The sequence below is a fragment of the Venturia canescens genome, chromosome 2, assembly GCF_019457755.1.
Source record: "Venturia canescens isolate UGA chromosome 2, ASM1945775v1, whole genome shotgun sequence".
NCBI lineage: Eukaryota > Metazoa > Arthropoda > Insecta > Hymenoptera > Ichneumonidae > Venturia > Venturia canescens.
The window spans coordinates 17,798,236-17,814,206 of record NC_057422.1 but is presented as its reverse complement, the minus strand read 5'-3'; the positions used below and the strand labels follow the sequence as shown (position 1 = coordinate 17,814,206).

The following is a 15,971-nucleotide window of genomic DNA, read 5'->3' as shown; positions in this document are numbered from 1 at the left end:
ACGCGGGCGCGATATCTTTATTAGCACTCTCACCGTTCGGAGCCCACTCGCTCTCGTGATCCGTTCAGTTTTTCTGAAACTACGAAATTTACGTTATGAAAAAAAGGAAGTTTAATTGGATATACGCGAAAGGGAGTACCGAGATAAGCGACTGAAAAAAAGGCACATAGCGCGAGTGTCCTTAACTCGCCGAAAAACTTTCAACAAAGCCCATTTCCAAAGACGAGAAAAAATAGTTATATACGCCCTTACTTTGTTTTTCTTCTTCATTTATATTCTTCGCCATTGGCGTTATGGAATAATTTATAAGTCGCGAACCGCTTTTTTCCCTTTTCACTCTAACCTTCGTATTTGGGCCACCAAAATTTATGTAACACAAATACATCTTACGGAGAAAGAACAAAGTTTCGTAACGAGAAACGATACGGAGGAATAGAAATAAAGGAAGGAAGAAAAAACGAGACAGAAAGGATTATCATTCATTCTTTTTCGTCCTATCTGGTGAAAGCTGAAAGTATAAAAGAGCATTCGTCTCTGATCACAGCGAAATAAAAACAATAAAAACTTGGAGCAATAAATGAATAAGCGAAAAAAATGGCTTGATAGATCGGAGGATAAAAAAGTATTTTTCCAAGTCATGTTGAGAGCAAGCCTAAAGAAATTTCAGTGGAGGTTGAACAGTCCACTGGAATTAATAGATTGAACATATAAAACTTACTCCGACAATTTAAACTTTATGATGCCCCAATTCTCCCATAATCAAGGTGAAATAGCTGATGCAGACTAGTTAAATGAGTGCTGAATTTTCAAACTAAATTTATGCAGAGTTTTATTCGCTGTACGTATGAATAATCAACGCTTGATTCAAAATCACGGTAGCGACTCGGGCTAATTTTTTTTTAAGTTCGCTTTCATTGGAAGACTCTTTGCTTCTAGTGCCGAGGTTCCAACTGCTTTCGAAAACTTTCAAATTTTTTTTCCATCATATATTTCAATATCTACAGCATTTCGAAGGACATAACGACTTCCCATGATTTTCCGATTTCTTTTTTTTTACTGTGGATCGTAGCTAATTCGAACTCGGAGCTTAGCTCGTACTGACAATAGTCATGTGACATTTTGTCGTTGCGTCGCATCAAGATTTTCGCCTTTTGCCCCACATTTTTTCATGATTTATTGCTTTTTTCGTATTTGCTCGTGATCCTGGTATAAGAATATTACAATTTTGGAAACTGTGCGTCAATGTGGCACTGACCATATACTTGAATATTTTCGAAAGGTCCTGACTTTTTATTGATGGTTATGAAGTGACTTTAGCGTGGTTATAAAGACTGCAGTTCTGCCTCTCATGAGTTTCCTCTTTAATCAGAAGGATCATCGTTGATTTCAGCGAAGAAATTACTTGACGATGGTATTTTTTAAAAAGATGTTATAAAATAAAGGAACTTGTTGTTTGATAAATGTTTCATTCTTTGAATTGAGTATTAATATCATCGATTGGTGTTAACAGTGAAGATATGCAGATGAATATAGATATAAAAAAGAAAAAAAGAGGAACAAACGAAGCAAAGACGTTTGTTTACTTGGCAACGGTTTTTCTCCGACGAACGGTGAAAAAAGACGTAAAGTTTATGTCATAGAAATATTCAATCAGTTTATCTGATATCGATATTTCGTGTTATAATTACATCTTCACTTTTAAAATTATACTCGAGTTGCCAAAGAACAAGAAAATTTCTTAACGTGACGAAATGTGATCAAAAGAACGAGTAATGGATTTCATTCACTTGAATTACAGCTAATCAAAATTTCGTCAGGTAATCTACTAAAACTTAACGTTTCTTTATAATTTACACTTTTATTGGACTAATCACATTGTATTTGTGTGTGATAATCTCTATGCTCTATTCGACTGCTCCCTCGTGTTTCTTCTCTAATTCAATGAAGTTCCTCCTCAAAAACCATCATATCGATTACCTCAATTCCATAGTTATGTCTCATCAATCAATTCTCAAATTCTCAAACTGGAGCAAGACACAGTACATCATCAACTCGCACGAGTCTCGTGAAAATTCTCTTGTGTGAGATTAGTCTTGCTCCAATTATCATAATATTTTTCCTCCCAATCACTGAATCCTAATCAAATTTCTATTGCCTTTCAGAAATCGTACATTTTCTTGAACCGAAAGGAGTTCATTTTAACAGTATTACGATAATACTGATCACATGAATTTGAACGAAATATTCCCAAATGAATAATAAAAAAAGAAGAATTTTAACGATGATTTTTATTATCAACAGGCTGACAGATCCTGCAATTCAGAGTTCAAAAGTTTCACCTTTTGTATGATGTCATGCACCTTGCATGTACATCTGTATATGATTATCTGGAACGTGTATGAGAAGAATTATTCGTATGTTTCAACTGATTCCAATTCACACAAGCTCGTTCGCAGCCTCTGGGAATATGCAGTGTGAATTTTTCCCTGATTGTTTCAACGCTCCAGTGCTGCAGCCCATTGTTTAGTTGGCTGAAAAAACATTCAATAAACAAATTGCTGCAATATTCTTTATAAAGTTTCAAAAAAAACCTCCACATTGAAATCGTAGTGAATTTCCCGAGAAACGACGTGAGGCGTTGTGCATTGAAATTCGTTTAAAAAATCTGTCTTTAAAAGCCTTATTTTCCGAAAAATCTCGATGCGAATACGATATCTTAGAATATTGCAGTTATCTGTTGATGATTCCGGAAAGCCATCGTTCAAATTTTTCGTCGATAAGATATGCTGCAATTTAAATTGACCTTGGATCAATCTAATCAGTGCTTCGAATTTAGCGTTAATGTGTTTTGAAAATTCAGCACTCGTGTCACTACCACGGAGCACATATTTCAAGAGACTCGACAGAATCGCGGCACAACTATTCTGACAGCTCTGTCGTTCGCTGGCCCCCCCGCAGAACTACACTTTCTCCTAAAAACTTTAATCCCAGATAACTACACGAAATAAAATTTTCTGTAGAAGTATATTTCGTAAGAATTTCAGGCACGATGGACAGCTTTACTGCACGTGTATTTATGTGCGAATTAATGGGAGGATAATCCTCGTAAGTGCGGTATAGGATTGCGCGTAGCGATTTCGTTCAAGTGAATAATAGGCCTATCGAGTGATATTCTCGACGACGTTGTAATTCAAGAAGTCGCAACCCAACGACTACGATTTAAGACACTTTCGCAACGATTAAACTCCTGATGTTCTATCCACCGAAATAGGTTTGAAAACATTTTTTTTTATGGTGATAAATTCTTGATGGCCTTCGTCCAGTATTCTTAGGAATTTTAATTCCGTTTGGCACTACGTCGAATGTTGAAGAATAAAAAAAATCGGCTCGGTGTTTTACTCATCTCTCGTTCATTTATTTTCCATTATTTACAGACGATTTCTACTAGCGAAGAAAAAACTTATTCAATATGCTCGATAGAATAAATGTCTAAAAATATGAATAAACTATGGAGTCAGAGCCATCTGTGAGGTTCGAACGTTTCTTGAGATTTTCTAGCGTGCGATTTCTCTCGTGATTGTAACGAATCAATTTTGCAAGGCGCGCATCAAAGTCTGAGTAATATACGTATAGATACATATGTACGTGCATGTATCTCGAGCGCCACTGCTCCTCGTCAATTATGTGTCAGTGCATCCTGCATTACACAATCGGAAGATCACTTAATGTTCTTGGTAGTCGTCGCGTGTTCTACGAATTACGACCTTGCGAACAATATTTCTTTTACTCGGATCGAAAAATCTTTTACACTAGAGTAAATCGAGATTCATTTGGCAAAAATATCTGTTGGATACTCATCGCATTTATAGCCACGAGGGATGTAAAAATGGATGATGCAATTTTCAAATGTGTGAAAATATCGAAACGTAACTATTGAAAATTAATCTTGGAAGGCTAAATAAATAATAACGAGGACAGACCGTTTCAAGTTCAGCTTTGTATTTTAGTATTTTCGTACAAAGAGGAACAAGCAGTACTCTGTGTCTGAATGACTGACAAGTCAAGTAGTCACGATATATTTAAAGATCTCGTGGCTGAACTTGACGTCCAATCAATACAGTGAGTGTACATTTATTTAAATATGCAAACGCATGTAGAGGTGAACGTATGTATTTTCTTCTGGCTTCTAGCCACACGTCATTTTAACGATTCAGCATCGTTCAACGCCGGCAAGGCTTGTGGAGTCTTTTAATGCGATTTTGGCAGGTATGACTGATCCACACTGCAGCAGTTGTCACGGTTACCTCAAACGTACTCGTAAATAAGAGTCTTTTAGTTTGTAATGATTTTCACATGGAGATTTTATTCGATACGTAAAAGAAAAAAAGAAACAAGATGATCCTCGTCTTTTTTCTGTTTCCCGCGAGTATAAACGAAGTACAACGTCAAAGGTACTTCATTACAGGAGTTGAGTCAGTAATTGACCGAGTTATGAATGGATTTTTAAAATAATAATGAGCACATCAATGAAAAGAATCGAGAAAATGATGAATGTGAGTTTTGTTCAATCAATCAAATGTGTCCAATCGTGATATCGAACCGCAGCTGTCGTCTCGTTTTTCCTTCATAAAACGTGAGTCAATGAATGACAAAAAAAATTAATTTCCGCACGATAAATCTCTGCTGCCTATTTCAGTAAGGAAAAATTGGGGTCAGATGCCATGGTTTTTCTTGCTTCCAAAAATACCACGAATTCTTGGAGGTTCATTTTCATAGAATGTTCATTTTTTGCTGCGACGATAACGAATTTATCGCCCTTTCAGCCCTCCAAGGGCTCAATGCTCATACCCTGCGGTTGACTGTTGACAAAAGAAAAGAAAAACCAGATGAAGAAATAGTGCAACGAAAAATATGTCATGGTGAGATTCTCGAGGCATCCGACTAGGAATGTGTCTACACGGCGTTGAAGGAAAAAGAAGGAGAGAGAAAAAATATGTTTACTCGTGCGACCGTAGGTTGTAAAAGATCGAGGAAAATAATGTCGTGTAGCTCACTCGAGCTTTCCAGGTGTATATAACTGTATCCAAACAGTGAATGCAGAGCCCGTAGCTCTGATAATATACCTGAATGACGGGAATGCGTCGTAGTGGAAAATGGAGAAAAAAAAATTAAGCATATACATACGTATTTATAGAGGAAGGTCGAATGGAAACGACCGCATAAAACTCGTCCATACATCATCGAGGCACGTTGCACCGGACATACAGGGTGCTCGAAATATCTGACGATAAAAATCCAAACGGATTGAAGAATATCAATGAAAAATATGGATTTCAATTATGCCAATTCAAGTAACTTCAGCTCCTTTCGAAACAGGTTTTTTTCTATAGCACCAGCACGTCCAAACGCACAGTTCGAAAAGGAGACGAGAAATAAATTGCAGTGGGAAATCCGTGATGAAAATTCATCAGCAGCGTATTTTTCTCGTTGCCCCGGAATCAATTCGCATAAGATTTTCTCACGGATGGTAAAATGCCACGCTAATTATTCACGATGGACCGGTGCACTGGAAATAAGCTGCGGGCAATAGTGCAGTGAATATTCAGTTTGCACAGTTGTTCCTTGGAGTTTCCGAATTGTTGTTTTACCTCGTGTTAATAGGTTCGAAGTACACGAACTTTCTCCCTCTTTCTCTGTCGCTTTGTGACTGGTGCAAGATTACGACAAGGATGCGCTACGGGGCGAGATGGAAGGAAAAGAGGTTGGTTCGACACGAAACGAGTCCCTTGGGAACTGTTCTGGCCCTCTCGTGAGCTTTCCCTCGGCTGTAACTTGCTCACCATATATCTGATGCACAAGCATCGTTGAGAGCTTGCATGCGCTCCAAAACAGGAACAACATAAGCAGCATTAACTCTGCAAACACGATAGAGCGAGAGGGAAAGGGTTCCGTACAGTTTAAGATACTTGGCCGGAACTAAGGGCGAAACAACGAGGGATATAGTTTCGGTTACGTGTAGCGAACCGGACTCGTAATTTACGAGCTCTAATCCCTTTGGGCATTGCAATCTCGACGTTCGCTCTATCTCGCACTTCCCATTTTCACTCTAGCAAAGATAAGAGAATGATGATTTCTGACCTGCTCTCAACAATTACATCGGAAGCATCATTTCGTCCGAGTTTTTTTCAATTACTCGAATCTTCAAACCTCCAGGAGATTCAATATTTATTCTTTTTATGAAACAGATATTTCAAAATTTACAGCTTCAGATTTTCATTTTCCAGGACAATAAATTGTTGGATGGAATTGTCAATCATTTTTGCTTTCAGGAATGGAACTCACGACGAGCAAAGCGAGTTCACAATTCATATTTACCTTGAATAAAACTACACTGAAAAAAAAAATTGTTGATTCAATAGCAATTGATGTTATTGGAAGATTTTCTTCCAATTTATTTATTTTTTTATTCTCATTTTCTTTATTTAACCGCAATGCTTTCGGAGAGAATGAATCTGCAGTTTGATCTAAAACTATTTCATTCGTTTAATCGTGTTTAACCTTGCGACGATCATACATTATTCATTGGCACCCAGTAATGCCACATTTCGTTCTTCCAATGACTTTTTTCCTCACTCTACAATTTCATTTATTCTGAACCTCCTGATTTTAACTAAACAAATTTGTTGGGGAAAAAAATTGCTCATTGAACGGGGCATTGAACGAAGAAAATTGTCGACTGTACCACGACTCTCTCCTTCACTTATCATAATAGAGTGGAAGGGGGGGAGGGGGGATCTAGAAAAATCCATAAAGATGGAGGTTATCTGCGTCGCCCTTTTCATTGACCACGATATTTATTTTTCAAATTTCGTGCAGTCCGAAGCTTCCCCACGCTGCTGCGATCTCCACAGTGGCCAGATGAGTGAGAGATGAAGGAAGAGCGTGAGATGTTTCTTATTTACATTAATCAAGGGATCCAGCCGCCTCTCGCGTTTCTCGAGGGGTATCCGAGGAAAAAAAATGCTGACGCCTACTGTGCGACTTCCCTCTTTCCTATATGTGGTCATATATACGTGTACATCTAGGTATATGCAGTATTCGATATAAGACGGAAGGAATGAGGCCAAGGAGGGAAGAAATATGAGGGAGAGAAAAAAATTATATTATAGCATGGTGCGATTGAACTGAAGACAGTTCTGACTGGGAGATTGCGGAGGTTTCTTTTTTCTGGCCAATTTATCCATCAAAACATAGCCATCAGCTTCTCTAGTGGAGAGGTGAGTTTCTACTGGGGGAGAGAAAAAATCCACCCTTTCGAAGAGAGGTTAAACAAAATTGCAAATTCCTCGGTGACTCGGTGAGAAGCAAAAAATCCAGGTTGAATGAATAATCCATGAATAATCATGAGAATGAATCGACGTTTTGCTGGCTCGGCTTGAGAGCGTCGAAAAGAAAAATGAAGGGTCGAGGAGTCGAGATTAACTCCGATGTATTAATTAACAGCTTTCCTTCAATTGTGCTCTCTCGCGAGACGTGGAAAAGCCACGATATTCCAAGGTATTGTCAACTCCAATCTATTCAACTTCAAATTGTATTTCAACGAGATTCTTTTTTAATTTTCTCATGTTTTTTATAAATTAAAATAATATCAATTTTCCTTGTCGATTCTTGTACGTTTGCTGGACGAATCAAAGTCAACAATTTGCACTGGGGCTCCTCAGAGTGTTAGTCGATTTTCTTCGCTATGTTTCTTTGCTCCCCGTGGCTTTCGCTCCGAGAGGAAAATCCAACTTTGACTTCAGGGAACAAACGAGTAGTGAATTGTCACGAGGGACTTGTGACGTTTTGTCGAACAGTATACCTCGAGTAAGTCGAAATTGAATTTTCATCCTACATCTCTTTTTCTTTCCTATTCCTCGGTAAAGAGGAAGGCTGGCTTCGCATTCGTGATGTTTTTATCTGTCTGTCTGTCCGTCTATCCCCTCGCCCTTCTGGCCCTCTCTTTCGCTCTTTCTTTTTGCATAGTGACGCAAATAAAAATTCACATTGAACGAGAATAAATTTTATGGATGACACCGTGACCGAGACCACGTAGACTTCCCATTCACTTTCGTCCTCTTAATCAATGCTATTTGAACTTTGACTCACGCACTCAACGATGTTTTTATTAAAATAAGATTTTTTTGAATATATCGTAATAATATTTTGTTGAACTTATTCAACGAAGAGATTTCGAACGAGCAACAAGATTTCTAATATTACTAAAAAATCTCATCATACCACAGAAAAAATATGTCAAAATGTAAACATTCTGCTGCCTGCAGAAAAAAATGTTGTTTTAAACTTTTGGAGTTTTTGTTTTTCTACACAGAGTGTAGAAAAACAAATTTGATGCAGGGACAAGTTAACGAAAAGTATTCTTTCCCATGACGCACTGTAAAATTTCGAAGATTTGGCCAAATTTTCAGTTTTATAAGAGTAATTATTGCAGATGGGACGTCAACATTTACTAAGTACCGGTAAAAATTCCTACTTGGAACAATAAATAATATTTAATTTATGTAGGAAAATTCAATTTTTCTCCCATCAAAATATCGTGAATTGCAGCTCGTCAGTGCACTCTAATTTTTCAAATTCGATTCTCTCCGTGCAATGAATTCAACGTTGAATCATTTTTTAGATACACTTTTCGTTAGTATTTCGTTTGAAGAACTCAACAAAGATGACTGGGCCCGTGAAAAAATTTGAAGAATTTTATAAAAATTCTCGTTACTTTCTTTCTTTTTGAGCGCTGTACTCGTATCGATAAAAAGCGAAATATTAAGGATGTGATAAAGCATAATTTAATGATTTTTGAAAAACAATCGTTTATCTCTCGGACGCAAGCATATCTAATTTCGTCATAAAGTATAGAAATACGAGGACGACTCTCTTAAAATTGTTCTACATATGTTTGAGAATACGTATTTGTCTCGAGGAGTAACAATGCATCTGGCTGAGTACTCTTTTATATTATTCGATCGTACACATGTACGAGCCACGATAAGAAGTTGCCTCGCCTGTTTCCGGTTGCTCCGGACGAGCGCGACGGAGTTTCAAGCGGTTCAGAATGATAAAATAAAGAGCCCACCCCACCCTTTTGCCAAGCATTGAGAGATTTTGTGCTCGAAAAATGAGTCCAACGATTGTGTAGTGAAGCAACACGAAAAAAACGTAACCAAATTGAGCGACGGTCTCGTTCTTATCTCGGACTCATTTATTTTAAAACGATATATTTTCCACATATTTTTTGTGGTCTGCACAGATAAACTGGAAAGTTAGTGAATTCGTTCAGAATCTTTGAATTCGTTGCTCGATTAAAAGCAAACTTGAAAAGATGAAATTTGTAAAAATCAACTGATCAAACGCATAACTTCCGGCTTTTGCTCGTGCGAGCAGTCGGGAGTTAAAAATTGAAAACAGCAAGAGCATTTACTTATTCGAAGTAAATGCTTGGTATTGAGAAATACATGAAATTTATACGCACAATAATCTATGTTCGCTTTGAAACATCGGAACTGTCCTCGAAAAAGTCGGATGAACCCTGAATTAAATATAATGCAAATTTCACAGCACGAATGTCTTTCGAGAATTATATTTACGTATACTGAGTTTATTGATAGCATCGAGCTCCGTGGCGGCATTTTATTTTGGCAAAGTCAGACGATCTCGTTAGTTGCGTGTACTATACGAGCGAGAACATTTCGAGCTATATAATCATCGATGTGTCCGTACGTATACTGATGTATACGTGCATATGAATACAGAATAAGTTTTTGAGACACGTGGGTGAGGCGTACGAGTCCAAGCCAAAATCCTCGTGTTTGCACATTTACGTTGAAATTTACTTGTGCATACGAATTTTCTCAAAATAAACGAATATTTGAAATAAAAATCTCGATTTATATTGGAGTACGTGAAAATCGATTGAGAAAAATTCCAAGTGACTTGAAGCACTGCATCGCATGTGAGATTTTTCCAAAGTAGAGTTCGAATCGATGCTGCAACGTAATAATTTCTTTTCGTCAAGTTCAAAGGTCGATAAGCCATTAATAGCAGAGGAAATATATCTCGCTGCGTTCACATCGTTGATTAAGGTGTACGGCCAAAGGAAAATCTCCAGGTTGACGCAAAAAAGTGGAAGCCCTGACTGATTTATTTATAAAATTGGTCCATCGTATATTTTACGTTTTGCTCTCTCACTCGTTACACTTCGCGCTCGGTTTCTCCCTTCTCTGTTGGCTCTTGACCATGGCGGACGAACTTCAATGTCTGGCTCTGTTATACATGGGCCAGAAGGCTCATTGTTCACTAAATTGGCGGAGCTTTTGCACGAGAATTGGCCGTCACAATGGTGGAAATCGTCGCGATCGAGAAGCGAAGGGAACAAAGTTTTCGAGATATAAAGATAATGTTCGACAAAAGATCGTCGTGGAAGTACAACCTTCCTGGCGATTATCGTCTCTCGAGAGCTTCAACGATCTTTTCTTTACTCGCAGCTATTCGTTTCCAGGCTGTATTATTCTAGTCGCAGAACTCAATGGCACGTGAATTCATGGAAAAAGCGTAAAAAGAGCGTCGTATTCTCCCTGGGCAACGCGCTCAACGAAAAATCAATTGGAATAAGTCTGCGCAAAGCAGAAGATACGTTTTCATTTGATCTTCGAATGGTTTTATTTCGAGGGAAACGTAGAAAACGTTCAATTTGTCGCTGCAATTACCCAACAAGAACGTCGAATGTAGGGAATATTAAATTCGGAAAATAAAATAAAAAACGAAAGAAAAATTGAACGTTGAGGCGAATATAAAAACCGTAAACTTTCATACTTTCTTCGCCAACCCACTCCAATAAAATGATGATACGTTCAAACGCAATTTTGAAGTTCGGACTCGTTGAATTATATGAGTCTCTTTGCTCTGGAAATGCAAACTTTCATCCACTCTATTTCCGCGGCTCGTCCATTACTTCGAGTTGTCCGAATCGTCTCCTCATACATGCGACTATATTTCAAATGAATTCTAGGTCGATCTCAAACAGTCTCAACGGGGCCGAGATGAGTTATTGTTGAAATTCTTTTGATCGAACGACCTGCTCAGAAATTCCCTTTAACCGTTGAAAATTTATACGCGAGCTAGGAAATTTTAGCCGCGACAACGAATAAACAGCTCGCGATGTTTCAGAGTATTCCCAAATAATACAATACCTTCCAGCATAAAGCATTTGGAACGAAACATTTTTTACCACTCAAAAGACGCGAACTAGAGACAAATAATTCCGGAATAAACCACATTGAATTTGAATACATTTCTACATTTCTTGAATTAGATAAATTCCTCGCATCGGAACTGGTTTTACGGAGGTATTTTTAATATGAATCGTTGTTTATTCAATCACAAAAATACGTGAAGTCTCATAAACAGTATCGAAGTAAATATCACGAATGAAACACCAAATTCGCAAGATACGAGACCTGAAATAATTGTACGAAAATCTCTACCCCAACATTTCTTTTTTGTGTCGTCATTTTCTTGGACAGTGATGTAACCTCGTCTCCAGTGAGATTCGAAAAATATGAGCCGATCGGAAGCTCGAAAGTTGCAATATCGCGAATGTCAAATAAGAAACAAAAAAAACTTAATTTTTCTATCAAATTTAATCCACTGAAAAACAGATTAATGTTCATTAGAAAAATTAGTTTTTTTTCCACTCGAAATGATCATCGAAGAATCCGAATCGATTCGTCGCTCGTTGGGACACTCAATGACTCAAAAAATAAAGATGAAAAGTAAAATTAGGCCACGTATATATAGAATCATCGATATACGCAGAAGCATGTTTTCGAACGGTTTTTCCTTGTTGGGACAGCGAAGACACGTGTTCTCGAGTCTAGCAAGCTTGATAATAGAGCGCACGATAATATATATTAAACCGGTGTGATATGAAATTAGAGGGCAATCCGCGCGTATCCCGAAACGTCACAATCGGGGGCAACACGTGTCACAATATTTATCGGCTGTCATATAATATGATTCACGAGCAATCGTAAATCTCCTTTGCAGTTACGGAGCTAAATGACTCTCTCACCATCCAGGATAAATATAGCGATATATGCATCGGCATGTACACCTTTAAAACCGGACTGAAATAAATGATATTTAAAAATACATATTTCATGCAAGTTTGGTTTATGATTTATAGCTCGATGTGAAATATTAGTGGGCAAATATAATTGAATAGTCAATCATTGAAATTCATTATAAATTGTCTGAGTGGACGATAAGAAAAAAAAATACATTTCTAATGAAGTTAATTTGAAAAAATATTTGTAGCAAAAAGATTAAATGACAGGAGTAGTGCAGGGAGTTTAAATCGGATGATAAAGAGGAAGAGTACTTGTAAAATGACTCCGAGCAATTTCTCCGTCGGAGCGACCGCGGGAACGGGCAAGTGTAATTTTAAATTACCACGGAGGTTTTAATGACGTTAAATTTAGCGTTCACCGGGCGAAGAGGAGTCCCAAGATCCCGAGAGCCGAAGGGAAAAGGAGTTTGCGAGTCGGCTTGCCCCGGCGTCGTTGAGACCGTCAACAAGTTGAGCGTATATCAGGGAGCGAGTAATTTCCGGTTAAGTTTTAATTCTGGCCACGCGGAAAGGATTATGGGATCCTTCGTTTTCAGTGGTGCAGCATTCGACACCTTCACCGAGCAGTGCGAAAGTTCTTTCTTGACTCAGACTTGACGGCAGATTCGTGCATTCAGTGTATCTGAACACCGGCAATTTTTTCAGATACAGAAAATACATGAAGTTGGTAAATAACTGGAATTGGATCGATCTCCGGAATTTGACATTTGACACGGTATTCGAAGAGGTAGTTCATGCACGAAACGATTTTCTTAAGAAAGTCTTGAAATGTGTTTAAATATGAAGAAAAATATACACAGGGTTAGAGGGTTAGAGAAATCGTTTATTTTTCAACATAACGAATGAACGCTTCTTACGAAGTTTTAAAGTACACAGTAACAATGAAGTATACAATGAAGGTTTGAAAAAAATTCATTAGATTGAAGATGTTAAAGATTGAACGAAATTTAGTAATGAGCACTCGTCTAACCAATTTCGATATTTTGTTTCATCTTGACTTGGCTCATTCCTGTCACAGCCTTCTGTCTTTTAATCAATACTTTTTTCTTGATCCACTTCCCGTTGTGTTTTCCCTTTGCGCTCTCTAATGCGATTTTTAAGATAAAAAACTATAGTATTTTGTCAGGGACGAATGATATTTCGGGTTCAGTCAGTGATGGATCCCCGATTAATTAATGGCACGTAATTTCATTTGCCGAAAGATAAGTTGAAACATTTTTTTTACAATTTCGAATTAATAGCTCTGACATTAATTTAAAGTGTTAATATTTTTAATTAGGAAGTAAAAATCGATCGAATTTAGACACCCATAAAATACGATCCTTCGGGCATGATCTACCTTAATTATCGTATGAATAAATCGTTTACTTTAGTCTGGAAGGATGATTCGCTGTAAAATTTTCATCGAGTAAGATCCGAGCTGAGACGATGAGAAGCAGACGCGATGCCGCGTCTTTGGATATTAAATCGGAAAAAGATAAAAATTTCGTAGCTATAAAAATGCGAAAAAATTGATATCAGAAGCCGAAGATATTTGACAGAGTGAACGTAAAAATAAATGACAGTTGGAGGCTGCCATATGGCGATTTGAGAAGTCTAAAAAGTTATCTCGTTCGGTGGGTCTAACTCGAGGCGATTTCCAAGCCGGAGCAAAGAATAAAAATTTATTTCCTCCGCGCCAAAAGTCGCAGAGGTAGCGCCGGAAACTTGAAAAACTTGTGTTTGTACATTGCGTTATGAAACACTCGTAAAAACTTTACCGCCGGAAAAAGGCAGAATCGTAACAGTGTGAAAAAGGGGAATGAAAGCGAAAGTGAAATGTAGCGTTTCGTCGTGATGGGAACTAAACCGACCTCCATTCGTCATTGTCATGAGGCTGGCATTAAAAATATATGTTAACATGTGAGTGAACATGAAAAATATTGTAGAGCTCAAACTTACGCGTCAGAAGCATCGAAAGAATAATCTTTCTCCTTCATCCCTTCTCCCATCTTCTACGTTCTTTTCCTTTTCAGAATATCCCCTCAACAGATAACCAAACACTTAACCAAACATTTCAGCACTTCACGATAACTTAGAAACTTTTGTCACCAACTTTAAGGTCATTCGACAAAAATTTAAAACGACCGCTAAACAAGTTGTGCTTCCCTCGACGATTTTTATATCGACACACGCAGGTTTCCAGCGCTCGTTGAATTTTCTTCTTTCCTTTTATATATTCAAGTTCACATACAGCACCGAATTCCAGATAAAATTGCGTCTAATCGACCGTGGCGTAGAACTGTCGTCGAACATCGTTTGAAAGAACAAATACATGCTTGTCAGCATTTCAATAAAATGTATATTTGTACCCACAAACCCCCAATGTATTCGTGTACATATTTAAAAGCCCAGAGGGTGAGAAGAGATTTTTCGTCTCAAGGAAGTGTCCGAACACCTTGACGTCTCGACGTTCAATTCACAATAACGAATTTTCTAGAGCAGAAGCCAAAGTAGAGACCAGCTGCTCCTCGCTGAACCGCACTCACCGTTTCTACTTACTTCACCGCGTCTTTGTTGACACTCGAAAGAACGAAAAAGAAGAGAAACCGGATGAAATTTTCTTCCCCATTCCCATCGCTCTAACTTTTAACGCCTTCTTTCTTCCTCGCCAGGATATCAGCCTCGATAATTTTATTCATTTATACTCGATTTTTTATGAACGTTTGCGTTTTTCAGTTGATCAAGATTACTCGTTCATTTTCTATGATTATTTTTGGAGAAAAAATATTTCACTTTTGTAACCATCAGGAAAATACCGGATGCGAATAATCCACGTGAATATCAGTGTCTGATCAACGACTCGCTCATTTACTCGGTCCAAGCCCCTCCGCCTGTCTTTCTTTTCCACTCTTTCACTCTCTCTCGCTCTGTTCTTGGCCGCCGCTTAATAGTTATTTTCACTCCAAGAGCGCATCGTTATATCGTTTCCCTTGTCGACTGAACTTGTCGTATACTTGACCGCGAAGCCCGTCGAGCGAGCAGTAACCAAACTCCCTTTTTTCCATGCTGTTGAATGTTTTTTTCATTGCTTTGCGCGCAGTTTCGTACAATGTTCTGGGCGAAATCGTTCGAACATTAAACATCCCGCAGAGCTGTATTCTTACGATCACCACTTTCAATCTCAATCACTATTTTTGTCAAGGTTTTGTCACTCGAAGAGCACGCTGGGAACAGGTCGCAGGGCAGCAATGTCTGTGAATTTTAATCCCAACAAACTTTGGTAACTTCTCAGCTGCGTGTGTTTTCCAAATGTTGTCTCCAACTACAGTCATTTCTCCCACCTGACATTTAACCTAACGACGTTTTGCAGGAGTTTAAGGAATCTTGGTGAGAAGGCGCAGGATTTATGGTTTGTTTTGAGTCAAGTAAGTTTCGAGTCTTCCGCTGGGACACTGAATTTCATTTGCACAGCACCGAGCCCGTTTCCACCACGGCGAAGCACGCGGACGGAGTTTCCTTCTGTTTTGTTTTCATTAACTAATATAAAGTATATTTAATAAAAACGGCGAATACAAACTGAGAGGGGAAGAGCACTGACACAGCGTTGAGATGCAAGGGAGGACGATTGTTTGCACAAAAGCTCTTTCATGAAGTAGAAATGGCAAGTTGCGAGTGTAGAATGAGAGAAGCAGAATGAAGAGGGGCGGGGAAAGGATGAAAAAATCGAATAGTGCGCGCAAACGTTTTCGCAAGGTATAACGACGCGGTATAACACAAATGGCAAGAGCTGCGTGGCGGGTCAACCGCG

The 15,971-nt window shown here is 38.3% G+C and overlaps 1 protein-coding gene across 2 annotated transcripts in view; it reads right to left on the bottom strand.

Annotated features, from left to right (window-relative positions):
• Octbeta2R (Octopamine beta2 receptor) overlaps positions 1-15,971 on the bottom strand; it is a 134,149-nt gene that overhangs the window by 37,071 nt on the left and 81,107 nt on the right. The window contains exon 1 of one of the 2 annotated variants that reach the window (XM_043413375.1): positions 14,123-15,952. The exons of the other annotated variant lie outside the window; for it this stretch is intronic. The gene's annotated coding sequence lies outside the window, so the exon portion shown is untranslated. Of the gene's footprint in view, positions 1-14,122; positions 15,953-15,971 lie in introns of those variants that run through there. 2 annotated transcript variants of the gene reach the window in all.